Raw genomic sequence first — 20,429 nt, forward strand, 5'->3', positions numbered from 1 at the left:
ATTGCTATTTACCTCGTGCAACAGTTGTAAATAATTGTTTATGGAAATGCAAACCTTGTTAATTGATTCGGGGGTAGTGTCAACGCTTCGAAAATCTCCGAGATATTCCATGTAATTCGTTTTTCGTCATTCACCACCTGGTTCGTCTTTTATTTACAGTTACCTCTTCAAATATCTGTTTGACTGTACCCCAAATTTTCATCCCTACGAATGGCTTCGCTGATAACAGCGTGATTCTGGCTGCACTGAACACTATCAGAGAAGCGCACACCACTGATACTAACGCGGAACAATTATTAATACTAACTCGGAAATTACAAAGAACAATGGGAGAAATTCTCAGTGTAAGTTAATAAAATTTCTTTACAACCTGCAAAATAGAGGAAAAGCAACTTATCTTCTGAGCCAATAACATGACTGGGGCCACAACACGCATACTGAGGAATTATCATGCTTTCGTGATATATGAATATTTATATCAGTGGTCTCACTTCCTCCTCTCCCTTCCATCATGGAGACTCTCTCTCTCTCTCTCTCTATCTGTGTGTGTGTGTGTGTGTGTGTGTGTGTGTGTGTGTGTGTGTGTGTGTGTGTGTGTGTGTGTGTGTGTGAGCGTAATGATTAGATCATATACAGAGATTTAGTTCCAGGGTTTTTCCGTCACTAGAAATAAGACTATCGTTCTTGTATTCTGAGCTTATCATAAGACTTTTTCTTTTTCGCCTGCACGTCTCACTTTCTTGTTTATCAGTCACATGCCCTCTGTCGTTTACTGTGCTTTTCCCGAAAGGATTACCTTGTCAAGTTGCATGCAAACGCAAATTAGCATGTGCGTACAGTGAGCTCGGCATGATAGGAATTTCTGTCGTTGGTCCAATATTCTGCTTGAACAAAATCTGACACACAAGGGATAGATTTTTGAGCCTGAAAAGTGCATTATACGGAAAATAGAAAAGATCCTGTATAAGATAAATTCGCATAATACAGCCATCCCTTTCAATAAGACTGTTTAAGAGGGGGTCTGTTTCCTTCATATTATTATTATTATTATTATTATTATTATTATTATTATTATTATTATTATTATTATTATTATTATTGTATGTATATGTATATATATATATATATATATATATATATATATATATATATATATATATATATATATATATATATATATATATATATATATATAATGTATTTTCAACATATACCTACACTTATATCACTGTGATTTCTTCACTATTATTATTATTATTATTATTATTATTATTATTATTATTATTATTATTATTATTATTATTATTATTATTATTATTGTTATTATTATTATTATGTAAATATATATATGATGTATTTTTAACATATATTTACACTTGTATCATTGTGGATTCCTTCACTGATGAGGAACACCGTTCAGGTGTTCGAAAGTCTTTGGTTCTTTTTACATAGTAATATATTTACTCTATAATTGTGGATTTTTATTACTCACATTATTATTATTATTATTATTATTATTATTATTATTATTATTATTATTATTATTATTATTATTATTATTATTCAAAATGATTTAGGAAGGACGTGGGGCCCGACTTCAAACACCTGTATCATACCTTACGCTCCCTCATAACCCAACACATGCATAAAAACATGAAGACCGTCAGTCTCTCTAACAGCAAATAAATATAATTCTTTACAGAAGGAGATACTACTGATAGTGTATGTAATTTAAAAGTTATGACAATTGCTTTAGGTTTGAATAAAACTCTCTTACAGACTTACAGAGACCGAAACGGAGGAAATGCAGAATACAAAACGATTAAAATGAAAGCGGTGTAAGTAATGAAAACTGTGAATTCAAACTCTAACGTTGTATGTGTAAATATTTCACTGCTCCTTTTAATAGAAAGCTGGTTGATGAAATGCAACATTGCTCTCAAGTTTTCTCTAAGGCAGACAGGATATATGTCATTATTTTTTACAGCAGATAAAAAATTATTATTTTACAGCGTAATATTATCCTTTGCCTTGAAGTACGAGAGAGAAAGAAATATGTCTGTAAAAAAATACGGAATGTAAATCCCCAAAAGGATTCCGTTGGCATTTCACCAAACACAAGTGAATACTGTATCATTGCTACAACACTACTCTACATTACAAATGGAGTGGAAACTGAAAGTCAAATCATTCCCTCCAATTTCATTAAACAAAATTGATGGTGAACTATTACATCTTTCACGGGAATGCAATTAGTACTGGCCTGCAGAATCTACAAGAAAAACGACTGGCTTTGATGGCTGTAATTACGGAAATGCCGCATTAATGAATAAGACCCGAATTTCACTGACTCTCGATTACTTTCTTGAAATCTTCAGCTGAAAACCCTTATGGACAGAGTCAACAGACTATAAACCTAAGAAGGTTCCAAAGGGATATCAGCCTGCAGAGAGAGACGGGTTCTTCGAAAATATGATAAACAATTAAGTATGAGGGAATAGAAAATAAAACCGATGCACCTGAAATTTCGGAGAAGTCACCAGAGAGTAGGAGTGAATTTGCTCCCCGCATCTGCGGATCAGAGGATTCCACAACTGCACCAGGCAAAGTATTCCACATTTCAGTAGTAGCCAAGATAAAACTCCTACCAAGCTGATTAGTAATAAGCCTGATGCTAGAAATCGCTGCACAACTTATCAAAAACTCGCTACTTTCTTACTATTAACCCTCTCCGGTCCAGACGGGTCGACCCAAATGTTTACGCTCAGGTCTTGGTCATTTACTCCTGGGTGAACAGTTGACGATTTAGACGCATTGGAAGTTTCCACAAAATGCTCTCTAATTTTACCCGTGTGATTTTTATCATCACTAAAGTGGTACCATTGGAAAGCTGATAGTTTATTCTAGTGTATATTAAAATTTCTCAGAAATAAGATTACACCTACCACCGGTTTAGATGTGATGAAATAGGACCAAAAATAATCTTTAGCATTTCTTATTCTCTTCCTCTGTCTTCAAGGGTCAAAAAATATATTTTCTGGTTAACCAAATATAATAAATTTTACGTAAGTAGATAGAAAATTCCTTACTTATAGTCATGGTAAATATTTCAGTCGAAATAAATTAATGTTTTATGAATGACAAGGCAATTAACAGAAGCGACCATCAGGACCATTACTGGTGATTAGTTAATAGCCGGCGTTGGCAGCACTGACGGCTAGATTCATCATCGTCCTACGTGGAATAAGTGAAATTTAAAAAATGTATCAATGAGTTTCTTTTTCAAACGAACCCAACTGTAGAATTGGGAGTTACCAATACATTTTTTTTTATTTCACTCATATATATATATATATATATATATATATATATATATATATATATATATATATATATATATATATATATATATATATATATTGTTATGGGCCCACGCCCATCAAACATACACAAGTCTCTTAAAATACAAATAAAGTCACTAATGACCAAGTCCACAATAGGTGGAATGGCCGCAACAGAGTGTACAGAGATGGAATCAAGGAGGATAAAGAAAAACTGAAAATAAAACCTTAATATTTAATACAAACTTTTAGAAAGAAATGACCACTGAGCCTCTTACAAAATACATTAAATAAACACAAAAATCAACCACACACTGAAAACATCGAATAACAAACACACTTACACCAAATTAAGATAGACTATGCAATTACACTTTAAAGAGAGGGCCCTGAAAGTAATAGAAAGTCGAAAAGTCAGAATAACCTAACTTATTACGCACTAAACATTTATCAAAAAAAAAAAAAATGCTTCCCTTAAGTGAGCTCTAAACAGTAGTAGTGGCTAACGCAGCCTTCAAATCACGGGTCGAGGGGTATAATATATATTCTTGAGACCTTACCAAACGTAAGAGAGGTCCCCTTGGCAAAATAACTGGGCCAAGGGCGCAGACTGAAGAAAGAATCACTTTAACGTCGCAAGACGATCAACGGTCACGGCCGTCCGACAGGTAATCACACCTTACCAGTTGGCAGAGAGGTCCCCTTGGCAAAATAACTGAACCAAGGGCACAGACTGGAGAACAATCAATCTCTCAAAGGAGGACAGCAGCAGCAACTGAAGAAAGGCAGATAATCCCAAAATAAGTCAAGCCCTCACAATGTTAAAGGTCCAGAAACGACTCACTCAGTCCTGGCGAGACAGCGCCGAATACCACTCCGGATGAGAAGCCAACACCACACGTGAAAATAAAACAAGCTCATTGAAATTAAAACTATACAAGTCAGAAATGTCGGGGAGGAGGAAACAGGGTCATTACGTTCCAAAAAAAAAATTACTACCAAAGTGACTTATTCAAAACAAATTAATTTACGTTAAATTTAACACATACTGACAATATATATATATATATATATATATATATATATATATATATATATATATATATATATATATATATATATATATATATATATATATATATATATATATATATATATATATATATGTGTGTGTGTGTGTGTGTGTGTGTGTGTGTGTGTGTGTGTGTGTGTGTGTAATAAAAAAGCGAGAAAGTGAGGAAACTGGATAAAATAAAAATGAAAATGACTATGAACCATCGCTACTATAATTCGTTTCACTTAAAAATTCATGTACAGGCTCTAGAAACAAGCACAGGCTTTGTTTTTTTCCAACTTGAGCAGTTATCATCACTTCCTCATCTTGTACTGAACTGAAATAAAAACCCGTAAATTCGTATCACCACCTTTTGTATAATGCGAGTGAGTTATGAATTACAGCAATTTGCTGTTTCCCAAGCCGAAGCTATTATTGGTCCCTTATTTATGTCCGCACTGCTACAACGGTAGATTGCACGTGGGGTAACTATCATTGCTTCAGTAACAACTGATGTTACTACCACAGCCCGGTTAGAAAAGACAAATTGCTGGTTATCACAGATACGGCAGTAAACAAAATGTGGCGAACAGGAAGTCATGCAATTTCTGTGTAGTTCAGTTCAGTATAACCAAGTGAAGGGTAAAATATTAATAAAATTCATGTAAGCGAATACAGAAGGACATAAAAAAGTAAGAAGTGAATTTACAGAAGGGCCTTTTAGTATATAAACATATTGCAGATTACATAGGTAGGAAAATGTGTCATATACAGTATATTTGTGTGTGTATGCGTATGATGGGAATGTGACTGGGGAGGGATTTGGGGTTATTTATATTTGCAATGCCTAGTTACATAGGGGGTGGTTAATTATGTACATTATATTTACATAATGCAATTCCATTGTGAAACTACATTATTACAGTAGTTATACATTGTTTTTTGTTCTTATGGGTCTAATAAATTTATTGATTTCTTCTTAAGTATTTGGTTGGGGATTGTTATGGAGTGACCCTGACCTTGTGTTCTTCCCCTCAGGCAGTTGGTGGGGAGGCCTTGCTTTAACTCCTTCCATCTGGACGTTCAGCCTCGGCTTGGTTGTTATATATACAGCCTTTGTTATTGTTAGATACCGACATGTGTTGCTTTTGCATTTTATTCTGGTGTGGTCTAGCAATTCTTACAATGCTGGTTCCTTGTTGTGTTTGTCTGTTTTTCTGACTTTTTCATATTTTCTCACTTCTACATTCAGTCTTTTTTTCAAAATTCTGGATAAGGAAAACCGATCTGGGTGTGGTCATAATCCACATTGTTATTCATCTCCTTAGGCATAGATCCACCTGCTGTTGGCTTTCACCTCTCCAGGGCTTAAACTTCATTGGTATTTCTTCCTCGGCTTTTGTCGAGTATGTTCATTCAGAAGGCTATTGCGGTATGCAATAGTAAAATATTAAAGAATTTATGGTGATTACGGATTCCATTGCCGTACATACATATTATGCAAATGTAATAATAATATGAACTTTCGCATGTTTCCAAGCATACTTCTTCATATATATACAAAGAAATATTAAAATAGTCAAGATTAATTAAGCAGAAGAGAAAAGGCAATCTGAAAATGAACCTTCAGTAGTTATAAGGTAATTCAGTGGTTGATTTGCTATGGATAGTTGCCTAACAAGTACAAGTTTTGTGACTATCGATTCCATATCCTCAACGACCTCCGGTCAATATAGTTTATATCGTCGTGATTATCTTGTTCAGTAGTTAGGGGAATTCCTATTCGGTCAGCATCGGCGCCCTAAGCTTGACTTTTTTACCTGGATTCGTCAACAACTGTTTACCGTATTTCTACGGACTCGCCATAACCCATAAGAAAGGGATTCTCTGACGCCCAGTTTTGTGAAATTAAGTCTCGTTCATTTTTACTCTATCAGAAACTTAGCAGGTTTGTTGACACATTTCCTAGGTAGTTTATAAAACACGCAGAGGACTTTATTCAGAAATTCTATAAATTAAATATTACAGTGAACGACATAACGCCCATAAGCCAGGACGCGGAATCATTATTCACAAATTTCCTGTAAACGACATCCAGAATTTCATAAGGGAAAAAATCAACTCCTTACGAAGACTTATTTCCTCTGAGCACTGAAAAAAAAGTTAAATTAATCAAGCTCCGTATAACCAATAACATGTCCTCTTTTAACTGAAAGGTTTACAAAGATTTCAATGTGGGATAGGCAGCCTGCTATTCCTCTTTAAGCCAATATGTCTGCAAGTACTTTACTGACTCAGTCCCAAAGTGGTTTTGGTGTGACACCTTGATGACATTTTCACATTCTGGAATAACAGTTGATAAGATTTTGGTATCTATTTGCAGCAAAATGAATTCACTTCTAGCATTACGTTCAAAACTGAATGAGAAAAGGACACGAACTAGCCGCCTTAGATAATATCAATAGGGAATCATTCAAGTACTGTTTCAACGTCTATAGAAGACCAGCGTTCTCTATTTCCTGCATTCATTTCCTGACTATCATGACATTGCAATGTCAATGAAGACTGAGGTATCAGTGTAATTTTTTTCTCGGAGGACCAGGAACCTGTTCTTACGGTTACATAGACAAAGGAGTCGATTTCATCTGTAAACAACTCAACCAGCTGCCTCACTATGACGGCGGAAAAGCCATCAACCAAGCCAGTAAGACCAATCTCTCTTCAAACCAATCGGCATAACAAACTAAGGGATATAGCCTACCAGCAAAATAAAACCCCCCTACGTAGAGGCATTAAGAACATGTCTATAGGGACATCGAACCTGACTACCCTTCTGCTTTCATATCAAAGAATCGTAGAGAATGGTCTTATTAATATCCATCAAAATAAAAGAGAATTATGCCAATACAGCAGAGTTGATATCAACTTACAGCTTTCTTGATGGGCCAGTGGTCAAAAGTCATCACCCATGGTCAAAAGTACAACATTGTTTCCAAATAAAGCAACGTTTCGAATACGACTGGTAACGAATCACTTATCAGTTATAATTCTTCTGGTTGTAAGCTATTCGTGAGGTATAGTGAATTAGGCAATAAACGATATTTGTGGTTAAATATTTGTGTGAGCATATATATATATATATATATATATATATATATATATATATATATATATATATATATATATTATATATATATATATATATATATATATATATATATATATATATATATATATATATAATCATATTTTTAAGAGCTCCACCTAATGTAGTGAACTGGGTATTTTATGAAATTTGTGGCCTAATGTTTGTGAATATAAGCAAAACCCTCGGTGTATAAGAAAAATTCGACAAATTCCTAATTAGCCACGCGTTACAAATTTACCAATCAGCTATCATGGTGAAGATGGGTTGACACCGATTCTAAGTACAAAACGTGAGTTCTACAGGCATGTGCAGCAGAGTAGATGTCAACTTATACCTCTCTTGAGAACTAGTGATGAAACATACATTAATCATAGTTCCTCTTGGATGTAAGTTATTCCCGAGGCGTAGTGAACTGGATATTAAAGTATATTGGTGGCTTAATATCTATCTATCTATCTATCTATCTATATATATATATATATATATATATATATATATATATATATATATATGTGTGTGTGTGTGTGTGTATGTGTAATCCACATGATCATATTTTTCATAGCTCCACCTACCCCACCCACACACACACACACACACACACACACACACATATATATATATATACTGTATATATATATATATATATATATATATATATATATATATATATATATATATATATATATATATATATATAATCCTGATGATAATAGTTTTCACAGCTCCACCTGATACCATCGAAACAGGATTCGAATATCAGGCGATGATCGAACAATATGATCTGGTTTCAGTAAATTCATTGACCACTGTTCGAATTAGCTGCCAATTATACCACTTACGACAGATATAAATGATTTATTTAATGCCACTTTGTCCTCCCACCCTCTCAATTTCCCCCAAATTTCGGGATATATTTATCACTGCAAGCCTGGAATCCATATGGCAAATCGCTGAAGGTGGCCTTTTACCTTAGCAGATTACGAACCTACCCACCTTTATTAGTAAAAATAAATGTAATTATAGAAATTACATTGCATTCATCGGTGCGAGTTGATAAGCTCACCGTTGAATCACCTTAACAAAAGTGTTCTATACTACTTTTTGTCCATGGTCATGTCATTGTGACGCCATGTTGCATTAACTAATAATATAATGATAATAATATCCTTTGTTTCAGCTCCGGGCCATATGCGTTGAACGATAAGATGAACGCAATACAATATACTAAATTAAGTACGCTAGTAAAAAGTAATATTCATGAACTCTTATGCCCAAGCACTGCTGGAAACAACAGCAACAACTACAATAATAATAATAATAATAATAATAATAATAATAATAATAATAATAATAATAATAATAATTTCAGATAAAGACCAAACACCGATACATAATTCAGGTAGTTTGCTAAAATGGAAGAGTAAATGGCAAATAATAATAATAATAATAATAATAGTTTTCTTCAGATTGATTTGACTAATACATAATTGGTGTAGTTCGCTAAAAAGGAAGAGTGCCCGGCAACTCTCAATAATAATAATAATAATAATAATAATAATAATAATAATAATAATAATAATAAAAATAATAATAATAATAATTTCTTTCGATTTTCTGATCATCGCCTTAAACTTCTTCGGTGGCGAGAGGGCGATAAAGCGGCATCCCACAAACAGGCAGTTGCAGCGGTCGTTAGCTGTTATCCTCAAGAACAGCTTGTTTCAGTGTTGTTGAGTCTCCAGCTTGGTAAGACAGGTTTTGTTGATACTAACTCGACTTCTCTCGTTCATTTGCGCTTGGGATCTCGGTCGTGCTGTATTGGAGGATCGTTGGTTTCGCTTTGTGTGGTTTTATGCAGTCTTCTGCAGGGATGATTCCCTGTCTGACGGGCAGTTGTACGTTTTCAAGGTACGGTGTTTCTTATATTTTTGTCTGTGTTTTCTCGATAGTATCGTAGCTCCTGCAGACTAGGAGAATGGTTTTTTTTTCAAATTTGCTTTCTTGTATCTTCGCTTCAGGCGGCATTTTGTTGTATAGTCTTGGTGCGCAGTGTGCAAATGCTGTCTAGCCTGCCTTAATTTATAGGTTCAGATCACCTATTTGTTTCACTTGCATTTCTTCTGTTTACAATATTCATTTGAGGTCTAGAGAAGCTTGAGCAGTTTCTCAGATATATGTCGTATTGTGAATAGACTTTGCAAGATTTTAGGCGTGAAGGCCTGCTTCAAGGTTTGTTGGATTGGCGAGTGGACGCCGTTGCCAGTTTTGCGTGTTATATTCTCAAATATTTAGCTTGTAGTACTTAGCTATGACACAGGTGTCGTATGAGTTTTCCTTTTGTGGGTTTTGTATATTCAAATGCTGGTATTTTCGATTTTTGTTGTAAATTCCTACAATAACTGTTCAAAATGTTTGTTAGGTACTGTTGTAGATTTCCTTTAAACATGGTTTTTCAGACAAGTTTCGAAGCCTATTACTAAACTGAACTAGATTGCTTTGCTTGGTAATTCTATGCAGTTTGGTTTTATACTTGCAATCTTGAGCAGTGTTACGGATATTTTCATTTTAACTTTATACTGCAATAGAGCAAGTCTTACGATGCAATAGGGTTTAAAGTTTCTTGAGGATTAGAGAGGCCTAACTCGACTACCATAGCCTTCCTAATATGGGGTATATTAAAATTTAAACTTAATTATTGTAGGCTTAAGTGGCAATAAACTAGTAATAACACTTATCAGTATTTATAAAGCCTTGCTTGCTGCTCCTTGTCTTAGTATTTTAAAAATTATCAGATGGCCCAGCTGATTGTAACCAATAGTCAGCCTTTGGTTCTTTCCACTTGCTAGAACATTTTGGGCTTAAATATATATTTTTTCAGGTCAGGGTGCGTCGTTAAAAAAGCGTGCCACAATGAGTTATTGAATTGTCTTAGATGTACCGATACCTTTTAACTGAACAGGATTAATGGGTAAGTATTTTTTTTTTTTTTTAGTTGACTTGAGCAGCCCCCCAAACATTTTTTAGCTTAGTTTTTTTTTCAGACTCAAAACTCGTAAGTTTTCATTTTAAGTTTAGGCTTAGTTTTAATGCATTTGGTGTATTTTTTCCAGATTCAAAACCTTAGTTTTGAGAATTTTGATTTTTTTTTCTTTAAAATTGCAAAGGTTAAAATTTAACTTTTCCGACTTTGAACATTTTCAAGAAATTGTATGTTTTGTTTCAACTTCAGAACTTTGTTTTAAAGTATTAAATTTTTGTTTTTGAATGTGTAGTTATATGTATCAAATGTTTGTGTGTGTGGAAGTTTGTGTGTGTGGAAGTTTGTGTGTGTGGAAGTTTGTGTGTGTGGAAGTTTGTGTGTGTGGAAGTTTGTGTGTGTGGAAGTTTGTGTGTGTGGAAGTTTGTGTGTGTGGAAGTTTGTGTGTGTGGAAGTTTGTGTGTGTGGAAGTTTAGTTTAATGTGTCGAAGGTAATTTTTGATAGTTTGTAGAGTTAATCTAGTATTTTTAAGTTACTGGATTTAAACTTTATATTTAAACTTTTGCCTTGTGGTTTGATCTTGTAATTTCAGCTAGTTTTGCTTAGAATTGTAAAAGTGTTCTCTATTTTGGAATTTTGAAGTTTTTGGAATTTTGAAGTTTTTGAACACTGACAATTTTTAAAGCTCTTGTAGTTATTTCATCTGCAGTCTAAATGGTTTTGTTTAAATTTCAATTTAAATTAAGATTTGAGTCTAAATTTCAATTTGAAGTAAGTTTGCGTCTTAAATTTCCATTTGAAGTAAGTTTGCGTCTTAAATTTCCATTTGAAGTAAGTTTGCGTCTTAAATTTCCATTTGAAGTAAGTTTGCGTCTTAAATTTCCATTTGAAGTAAGTTTGCGTCTTAAATTTCCATTTGAAGTAAGTTTTGCGTCTTAAATTTCCATTTGAAGTAAGTTTATGTCTTAAATCTTAAATTTCCATCTGAAGCAAGTTTGCGTCTTAAATTTCCATCTGAAGCAAGTTTGCGTCTTAAATTTCCATCTGAAGCAAGTTTGCGTCTTAAATTTCCATCTGAAGCAAGTTTGCGTCTTAAATTTCCATCTGAAGCAAGTAAGTTTAAATTTCCATCTGAAGCAAGTTTGCGTCTTAAATTTCCATCTGAAGCAAGTTTGCGTCTTAAATTTCCATCTGAAGCAAGTTTGCGTCTTAAATTTCCAAGTTTAGCGTCTTAAATTTTCTGAAAAGTTTCCATTGAAGTAAGTTTGCGTCTTAAATTTCCATTTGAAGTAAGTTTGCGTCTTAAATTTCCATTTTAAATTTCCATCTGAAGTAAGTTTGCGTCTTAAATTTCCATCTGAAGTAAGTTTGCGTCTTAAATTTCCATCTGAAGTAAGTTTGCGTCTTAAATTTCCATCTGAAGTAAGTTTGCGTCTTAAATTTCCATCTGAAGTAAGTTTGCGTCTTAAATTTCCATCTGAAGTAAGTTTGCGTCTTAAATTTCCATCAAGTTTGAAAATAAGTTTTATGTCTTAAATTTCCATTTGAAGTAAGTTTGCGTCTTAAATTTCCATTTTGAAGTAAGTTTGCGTCTTAAATTTCCATTTTGAAGTAAGTTTGCGTCTTAAATTTCCATTTTGAAGTAAGTTTGCGTCTTAAATTTCCATTTTGAAGTAAGTTTCTGAAGCAAGTCTTAAATTTCCATTTGAAGTAAGTTTGCGTCTTAAATTTCCATTTTGAAGTAAGTTTGCGTCTTAAATTTCCATTTTGAAGTAAGTTTGCGTCTTAAATTTCCATTTTGAAGTAAGTTTGCGTCTTAAATTTCCATTGGAATTTATTTAAAGTTTTGCATTTAGTTATTCTTTCCCCACTTCCGAAGTCCACCTTTGCCGGGGTGGCGGTGCCACCTGCCAGGCAAAGGTGGACTTTCACGTTGTGCATGGTGACTTGGTCACCATGCACAACAGGAAGTTCAAAAACATGCATGGTGACTTAGTCACCATGCACAATAGGAATTTCAAACCAACCACCTTCTTAGGTTAGAACTGCGAGGTTGATAGTTTGTGTAGCTAGGACTTAATGGGAAGTTACTTAGGTTAGAACTGCAAGGTTGTTTGTGTAGCTATGACTTTAACGGGAAGTTAGACATGGAACTTGAAATGTAGGATAGGATAGAATAGGGTGAAGAACGTGCAAATTTCGTATAGATGGAGGGGTTAGGATAAAGGTAATAAATGCTAAAGTCTATTAAGGATGCTGGGAATAGACTGGGGTAAAAAAACGCGCTAGTCAGAACTAGGGAGACATTTGACAGTGCAAGTTATTAATAGCAGAGGTTATTGCAGTACTTGAGCTCTTTGTTTGGTCATGAGATGTAAGTCTGAATATATAGTGGAGCTGAGAATAGGGTAGCTTAACTATGGCATACTTTTATAAATTTGAATTTCTTTTCCACTAGTAAGAATTTTTCCCACTAGTAAGAATTTCATTCCCACTAGTAAATAGGAACTAGACAGGTAATAAGTGGATCTTAACGATTTTCTAAGAGGCCTAGGTCTTGGGATGTTAGAATTTTTTTGACACGATTTCGTGGACTTGTCTGGTACTCTAATAGGCTGGATAATAGTGGAAATTGTAATTCAAATTTTTGCGGTCTTGTTAACGTTCCGTCAGTGCACTCAACACCCCCACCCTCTCCCCTCTTTCTCTTCAAACAAAGCTTTCATGTTAGGAAGTACAGTTGAGATTGCATCTCATATTTTCATCGACCCCTACCTTCATCCACCTTTCCTCCAGCGCCTAAGCTTGCTTCGGGAACCCCTTTCTTATTCTGAATTCGCCAAGCTAATTTTTCGCCCCGTTGCGTTGTGCAGTTTAAATTACCTTTAGACTGGATACTAAAGGACGAAAGTTGCCAGATAGTAGTGCTTGCGTTGCGTAGCACCTTTCATAGTTATGTAGCACTCAAATTAGATGAGTGTTTGTGTAAAATTGGTGCCCTATTAAATACTATATATCTAAAAGGATGGCACTCTCTATCCTGTTGTCTTTTTGGGCGTTTGAAGGAACAATGGTAGTAATATATGGGATTGTTAATGTGAAAGTTGACAGCAGTTTGAACAATACTAATACATGGGATTGTTAATGGGAAAGTTTACTCATGATATAGTATTAATTATAATAACCACCTTAGAATGGCTGCGGGGACTAACTGAACAGGCTATTTTCACTTTTACGAGGGTAGGTTATGTCATGGAAACTTTTAGTATATTCTAAAATCAAACAAACTACTTTTCTTATGCACAGGCTCTTGGTGTAGCTGCAGCAGACCATAACATCGACACTAATACTAATGGAAAGCAACGATTTTCGTTAAGACTGAATATCCTGTGAGGATTCGAAGCGCTCTGAATTCGTTTACCCAGACAACAAGAACTCTACTTGTCGACGTTATGCATGGCCTGTGACAGTTCGAAGGGCACGAAATTCGGGTACCCTGACAACTATAACTCGGCTTGTAGACGCTTTGCATATCCTGCGAGACGCTGTGCTTATCCTGTGAGGATAGGATTAGAAGTGCTCTAAGTTCGGTTACCCAGACAACTAGAACTTGAATGCTGTGCTCTACTGTTCGGTTTATAATCTGACTATTCAGGATATGTAATATTTAAATGTATGAAGACCAGTTTAATATATGTCTGAGAACCTTTATCCATTTCTTTAACCCCAAAATGTCCTGTGATGGTGTTGACTTTGCAATGCTCCTTGAAAGACAAAATATCCCATGAAATAAAGGGAATGGGGAATGGTAGTTACTGATTGGTTGGTTAACAGAAGTAAGATGGGGAAATTGATATGAGAAATGAAGTAACTGAAATAGTTTTTAATTCTGAGATTCTAGTATATTAACCTCAGATTTTGGTGTTTACTTGCAATAGTCTAGTCTATGCAGATTTAAACTTCTATTCATTAAGTGATATTGTATTTTGACCCCTCTAATGACAGGAATAATTAAGATCATTCCTTATGAACCAAGATCATTCCTTATGAACTGGAGATCGCATTCGGCTGAGAACACTTGTAAAGGTGAGTTCAGCGATATTTGGAAGTGAAAATTCACTTTGACATGAGATAACGCCAAGAAAATGTTAAGGATCTAAGGAGTCGAAGAGTCCAAATTGCGATGTTAGGGTTATAATTAGTTTGTAAAAAAAGCTAAGCAGGCAGCAAATTTTCAGTAGTGATAGTGTAATTTGTCCCGGGAGTGGTTATTGCTTATGCCTATAAATGTAATTTACTGTGACTGTTGGTTACTACAACACAGGCTTTGGACTTGGATGTATCGAATAAGCGAGGGATAGAAATAAAAGGTTTTTGCATAATGCCTTGTCTCAGGCTCAAAAGTTTTTGAATGTTAAAATTGCTCAAAGGATTTCGTGAGGATGGCGTCGTGCTTTTCTGGTCCTTAGTTTTGCCAATCTCTTGGTAATATTTAGTTTCAGAATTGCGAGTAAATTGGGTTCGCTTTAAAATTGAGAGCGCCAGGACAAAAACATTAGAAAATCTGTCTTCCTTTTATCCAGGCTACGATCAGCGGACTTCGGATAGCTAAGGTTAGTCCCCTAATTCTGGCTTTAAATCTGGTTTTTGTTTATGCACCGCCACAAAATCTCCAATATTATATCTATACAAAAAGAAAAGCCAGAAAATATCAGTACTTTTTCCTTGGTTTGAGATATTTCCTTCCAAAGCCGAGTAAGGAATAACTAGAGCTTATAACTACTGCCAATTATCATACTAACCAGCTAACTACTGAGTTACCCGCCTACCGATTAGAGAGTTAGCACCACGTGAAAACATGTCCTTAAATACTTCTGCCTCTTTTTCCTTATTGATTTGCCCAAATGATAGGTGCCAATTTACAGGATTTTGATATTTTGTCGCCCAAACTATACAATGAATAGTCGCCCAAATGATATACTGAATAATGCCCAAATGAGTTGCGCCCGAAAAGTCACATTAGGTTATGGTGGACGGTAATAAAGTCACAGAAAAGTCACAATTTTATGGCCAAGAAGTTTTGTGGTAAACATCAGTAGAACAAATTGTTACCTAAACTTTTTGTATATTTTTTTCTGTAGATCAGCTCAGTGGTCTGGTGAAACTAAGGTATGCTTAACTAACCTCTAACAAAACAGTATTTCACCGAAATATTCTTTATTCACTTCTGTAAGCCACATTTCATTCAGATGAAGCTTTTTCTTTATAATGACACATCGGTAAACTGAGTTGCAATTTATGAGAATCGTATTGTCTTTCGCATCTTTAGACGCATCACCAAAGGCAGATAATTCCTACGAGCTACACACAATTGACGTACGTATCTGTGACTTCAGCTATTGAGTGTCTCCTAGATATATCAATAACTTCTTGAGAAGCAGTTATATATTAGAAGTGCGTACGATCTGTATTTATCTAAGCGCCTAAGTGCATTCTTGGTGTAACGATTGCGGTCCTTAACAAGGCCAAATCGGAGACTATACAGGTGACTTGCTTAACGAAGTAAGAATTTGGATCCTGTATCTTTACCGATATCATAACACTTTGAAACAACTATGTTGAATACACGCAGGAACGAATTTCGAAATAAAAGACAGTGGGTGCTCTTTTCACTTTTCCCGAAGACTTTTTCGTGCAGTTCACAGAAGTAAATTACAAAGCGTATAAAAAAATACGAACTTTGCTTTAAAAGCAGTGTTTACACTCACAGGAAAGGTAACAAGTACGTCGAAACTGCACGCAATAGTAACACATCCCCATTCTGAAGCGAACCTCAAGATACCATTAACTATTGTGAAGACGCTTGAACCAGGAAGCCTGGCATAAAGGACGCCTGAAGGCCATCGCTGTATCCAATCGATGAATGCAACTAACATTGCGAAGTTCTGCGTCATTCGCCAGACACAAATAAAGCGGGCAGAGGATGGCAAGTATCTTGCCCGCCACGCCAACGTATGGAAGTTCATCGATTATCTGAAGGGAGAGAGACATTTTCATCGAAGCTCAAATTGTGCAGTACTTAGCTGTAGAACCTTAGAACACGTGTACGCAGACACACACACACAATTTATACCATGATATTGCTCACCGCACCAGAGGCTTTGGCGAATGGTTTGATTATTAGAATTTCATGGATTATCCTTGCGGTATAATAATAATATGGTCATCATCTACTGTAATACAGCTGTCAGTACCACTTTTATACTCATAACTACTGAACAAGTCATTGTGTATTCATTTTAGCTCATACTGTAATCGATAATATTCGCATTGCTTTTCAAATACGGTTTCTTCTAGATTATTATTATTATTATTATTATTATTATTATTATTATTATTATTATTATTATTAAATGCGAAGCTGTAGCCGTAGTTGGAAGCCAAAGTACCACACGAACCCAGGTCACTGAAGAAGCCAAACTGAATACTTGGGACATTCATACTTATAGCCAACTGACGTTCAAAAATCTTAGATAATATGAGTTTCAGAAACTGTGCGTTAATCAGCAGGACTAGATCTCTTCAGCCACATTTACCTATGAAGTAGCTTTACAAATTTTTCAAGTAAAAATGGACCCTTTTGCTGGCTAACTTACGTCGAATAGCAGTTTACAAAAAAATCGAACAAAAGGAGAATGTCACTTAGGCTTATACCTCTTTGAACGACTAGGTAAGCAAGAGCTTCTTATTGTAACTGTACCGAAAAGCTAAAGTAGCCTGTATAGCTTCAGGAAAACCTAAATGACGTATATTGATATATATATATATATATATATATATATATATATATATATATATATATATATATATATATATATATATATATATATATATATATATATATAAATTTCTGACTCACCTCACCGGATCAGAATCCAGGTCTCTCAGGTGGAAAGCAATATTTTCATATGTTACCGGCGTTATCCACTGGCCGAAATCGACCAAGTCCGTCGCTGGTTCTCCCAAAGGACTTATTATCAACTTAAAATTCCTCGGTAACATATATGAAAAAATATATTATTTCGAGGTAGAGTGAATTGGATTGGAACCTGAGAGCAACTGCAACCTGAGAGCAACTGGAATTACCTGTGGGCAAGCTAACTGCTTGCATACCAGCGAGTTTTCCCCAACTTGTATGGCCTAGTGGATAACGCCCTTGCTTTCCACCTGAGAGACCTGGGTTCGATCCCGACGTGAGTCAGAAATTTATTTCTGTTCCACACGTGATTGTGTGTTGATGATTTCTATCTTATTCACCCAGAAGGGATAGTTCGAATGAAATGTTGTCTATTGGGTCATTGCTGAGTCGGGAAGTTGGGGAAAACTCGCTGGTATGCAAGCAGTTAGCTTGCCCAGGTAATTCCTTTTGGTGCAGTTGCTCTCAGGTTCCAACTTCTTTTAGACTTGTATGGCCTAGTGGATAACGCCCTTGCTTTCCACCTGAGAGACCTGGGTTCGATCCCAACGTGAGTCAGAAATTTATTTCTGTTCCACACGTGATTGTGTGTTGATGATTTCTATATATATATATATATATATATATATATATATATATATATATATATATATATATATAAATATAAATATATATATATATATATATTATATATATATATATATAAATATATATATATAAATATATATTATATATATATATACATATTAAATACATATTTATAATTTTAAAATAAGTTATAAAAATACATTTAGTACTATGTGACAACAGTCGTTTCTCTATTCATTTTATATTGATTTTATAAAAAAAATCTTCCACAATTGGAAACAGCTTAGCAAATCAGCCAGAAACCTCGTCACTTAACGTCCTGTGGTTGGAGATTTGTTCACTTATTTATTTCATTCTAATGTTTTCTTAATCTGAAATTATTTCTGTGTCCTAATGCAACTAATTTTTAAACTTTTGTTATTCATCAGTTTCGTCTCATGTACTTTGCATGACCCTTTCTTTTCAAAATATTAGCCTTCATTTCCTCTCATATAATATCCTTTGAACTATATTTCATCTTTGTCACTCCAGTTGTCTTAAATGGTCTTCATTTGCAATTCATGACCTTTTCATAACAAAAAATAGTTCCTCGTTGGATGAGTCGATAGAGTTCTCGGCTAGCACTGCTAGGCCTGAGTTCGAGCCTCCGGACGGCCAATGAAGAATTAGAGGAATTTATTTCTGGTGATAGAAATTCATTTCTCGCTATAATGTGGTTCGGATTCCACAATAAGCTGTAGGTCCCGCTGCTAGGTAACCAATTGGTTCTTAGCCACGTAAAATAAGTCTAATCCTTCGGGCCAGCCCTAGGAGAGCTGTTAATCAGCTCAGTGGTTTGGTTAAACTAAGGTATACTTTTTTACTTAAAAAATGGAATGATGAAGATAGCTATCCGTAAATAGAATAACAGAAAAATGAAAAGATTATAGATGCCAAATCACGAACGAGGTGGCACCGAATTTCAGCGCTGTCGCTATCTAACTAGAGGCACTAAAGTGAATCGCCTTTTTTCGAATGATTTCTCTAAATTTAGTTTCACCTATCTTGGAAAAACATGATGTTTTATACGAGTTGTTTGGAAAAAATAAATGGTAAAAATTAACACTTACTTCGTTTCCTACAAAGTAAGAATCTATTTATGAAATACAAAAGTAAAAGAAAATGTTTCAACGTAATTTTTAACACCCTAAAGCATATTAGCATATTGCATATGCGCGCGCGAAGAGAGAGAGAGAGAGAGAGAGAGAGAGAGAGAGAGAGAGAGAGAGAGAGAGAGAGAGAGAGAGACTGCCTAGTGAGTTCCTTCTCGGGAATTTCCACATAAGCTCAATCAAAGGAAATGGACGCCTTTGATCACGTTCTCTTTCACTTAATCATCAAATACCTTCTCCATTCCAAGTGAAATCAACCAGAAAAACTAAAATGTTAATAGAAAATACATAAGAGGCCATGATCATCTAAAAGATAAGATTAGCTATCTTCTCTTCGTTATCTCACCTGGATTAGTAGCACATCAAAACCTTGTAGTAAAAACTTACAGACGACAGCCTCTGGTGCGCACTTCCGGTAACAGATGACAAAGAAACCAGAAACTGGAGAAATATGACAAACGTTATACCAAGAAATTAAATGGAAAATAGCACGTGAAAATATGTACTGGATTTCTTGAGTTGATAATATCTCCAAACTAGTGGTTGTTTCATTTTACCCATTTTTATGTTCATGGAATCGCACCAGATAACTCTTCAGAAAATACTCATATTTCAGTCAGAGAACATGAAGGATAACTAAGACTGCTTTAGATGTGAATTCCGAGGCAATATCATCTAAAACGACTGGCTCACGTGTCTATTTTCTTTTTTTTTTTTTTTTTGAAGTCACTTGACTTATCAGTCAGCTCATGATTGAAACTGACGTTGGTAACAGCTGAAATTTCGTCTATTATTAATCCAGTAGCATAAGTCCCTCAATAGACAAAAGCAAATCCAGCTTTCCTGAACCATTTGCGAGCGTTCAGGGGTGACAGAAGTGGCCAGAAAACGGCTAATGGAACTACAGAGGTTTGTGTGAGGAATCTCCGAAGCACGCCCAGGATATACTTGCGAAGTTGCAATCATTCCGTATTTCCAGTCAATCAGATCTCACCAATAGATCATTCCTATAGCACTCTTTTGGAATTTTCCATATTTTCTACAGGGAAGACTCTTGTCAATCAGGCTGATTTGGTAAGCATGGCTTATTTTTTTTTCGAAAATAATTTTCTGTGCTCGCGCTGTTTTTCCGATTTTCATTATATCAATAAACATCAGCTAAAGACACAGGGGAGAACTTGAAAAGAAACGAC

The 20,429-nt window shown here is 35.0% G+C and overlaps 1 protein-coding gene and 1 long non-coding RNA gene across 2 annotated transcripts in view; one reads left to right on the forward strand and one right to left on the reverse strand.

Annotated features, from left to right (window-relative positions):
• The window catches only part of LOC136843109 (uncharacterized), a 453,879-nt gene that overhangs the window by 192,250 nt on the left and 241,200 nt on the right, over nt 1-20,429 (reverse strand). The gene's annotated exons all lie outside the window — the stretch shown is intronic.
• Nucleotides 9,296-14,228, forward strand: LOC136843108 (uncharacterized). Its single transcript, XR_010854452.1, has 3 exons — nt 9,296-9,451; nt 10,422-10,511; nt 13,828-14,228. It is a non-coding gene; the product is annotated as an uncharacterized lncRNA (long non-coding RNA).

Source organism: Macrobrachium rosenbergii, chromosome 11 (assembly GCF_040412425.1).
Source record: "Macrobrachium rosenbergii isolate ZJJX-2024 chromosome 11, ASM4041242v1, whole genome shotgun sequence".
Lineage (NCBI taxonomy): Eukaryota > Metazoa > Arthropoda > Malacostraca > Decapoda > Palaemonidae > Macrobrachium > Macrobrachium rosenbergii.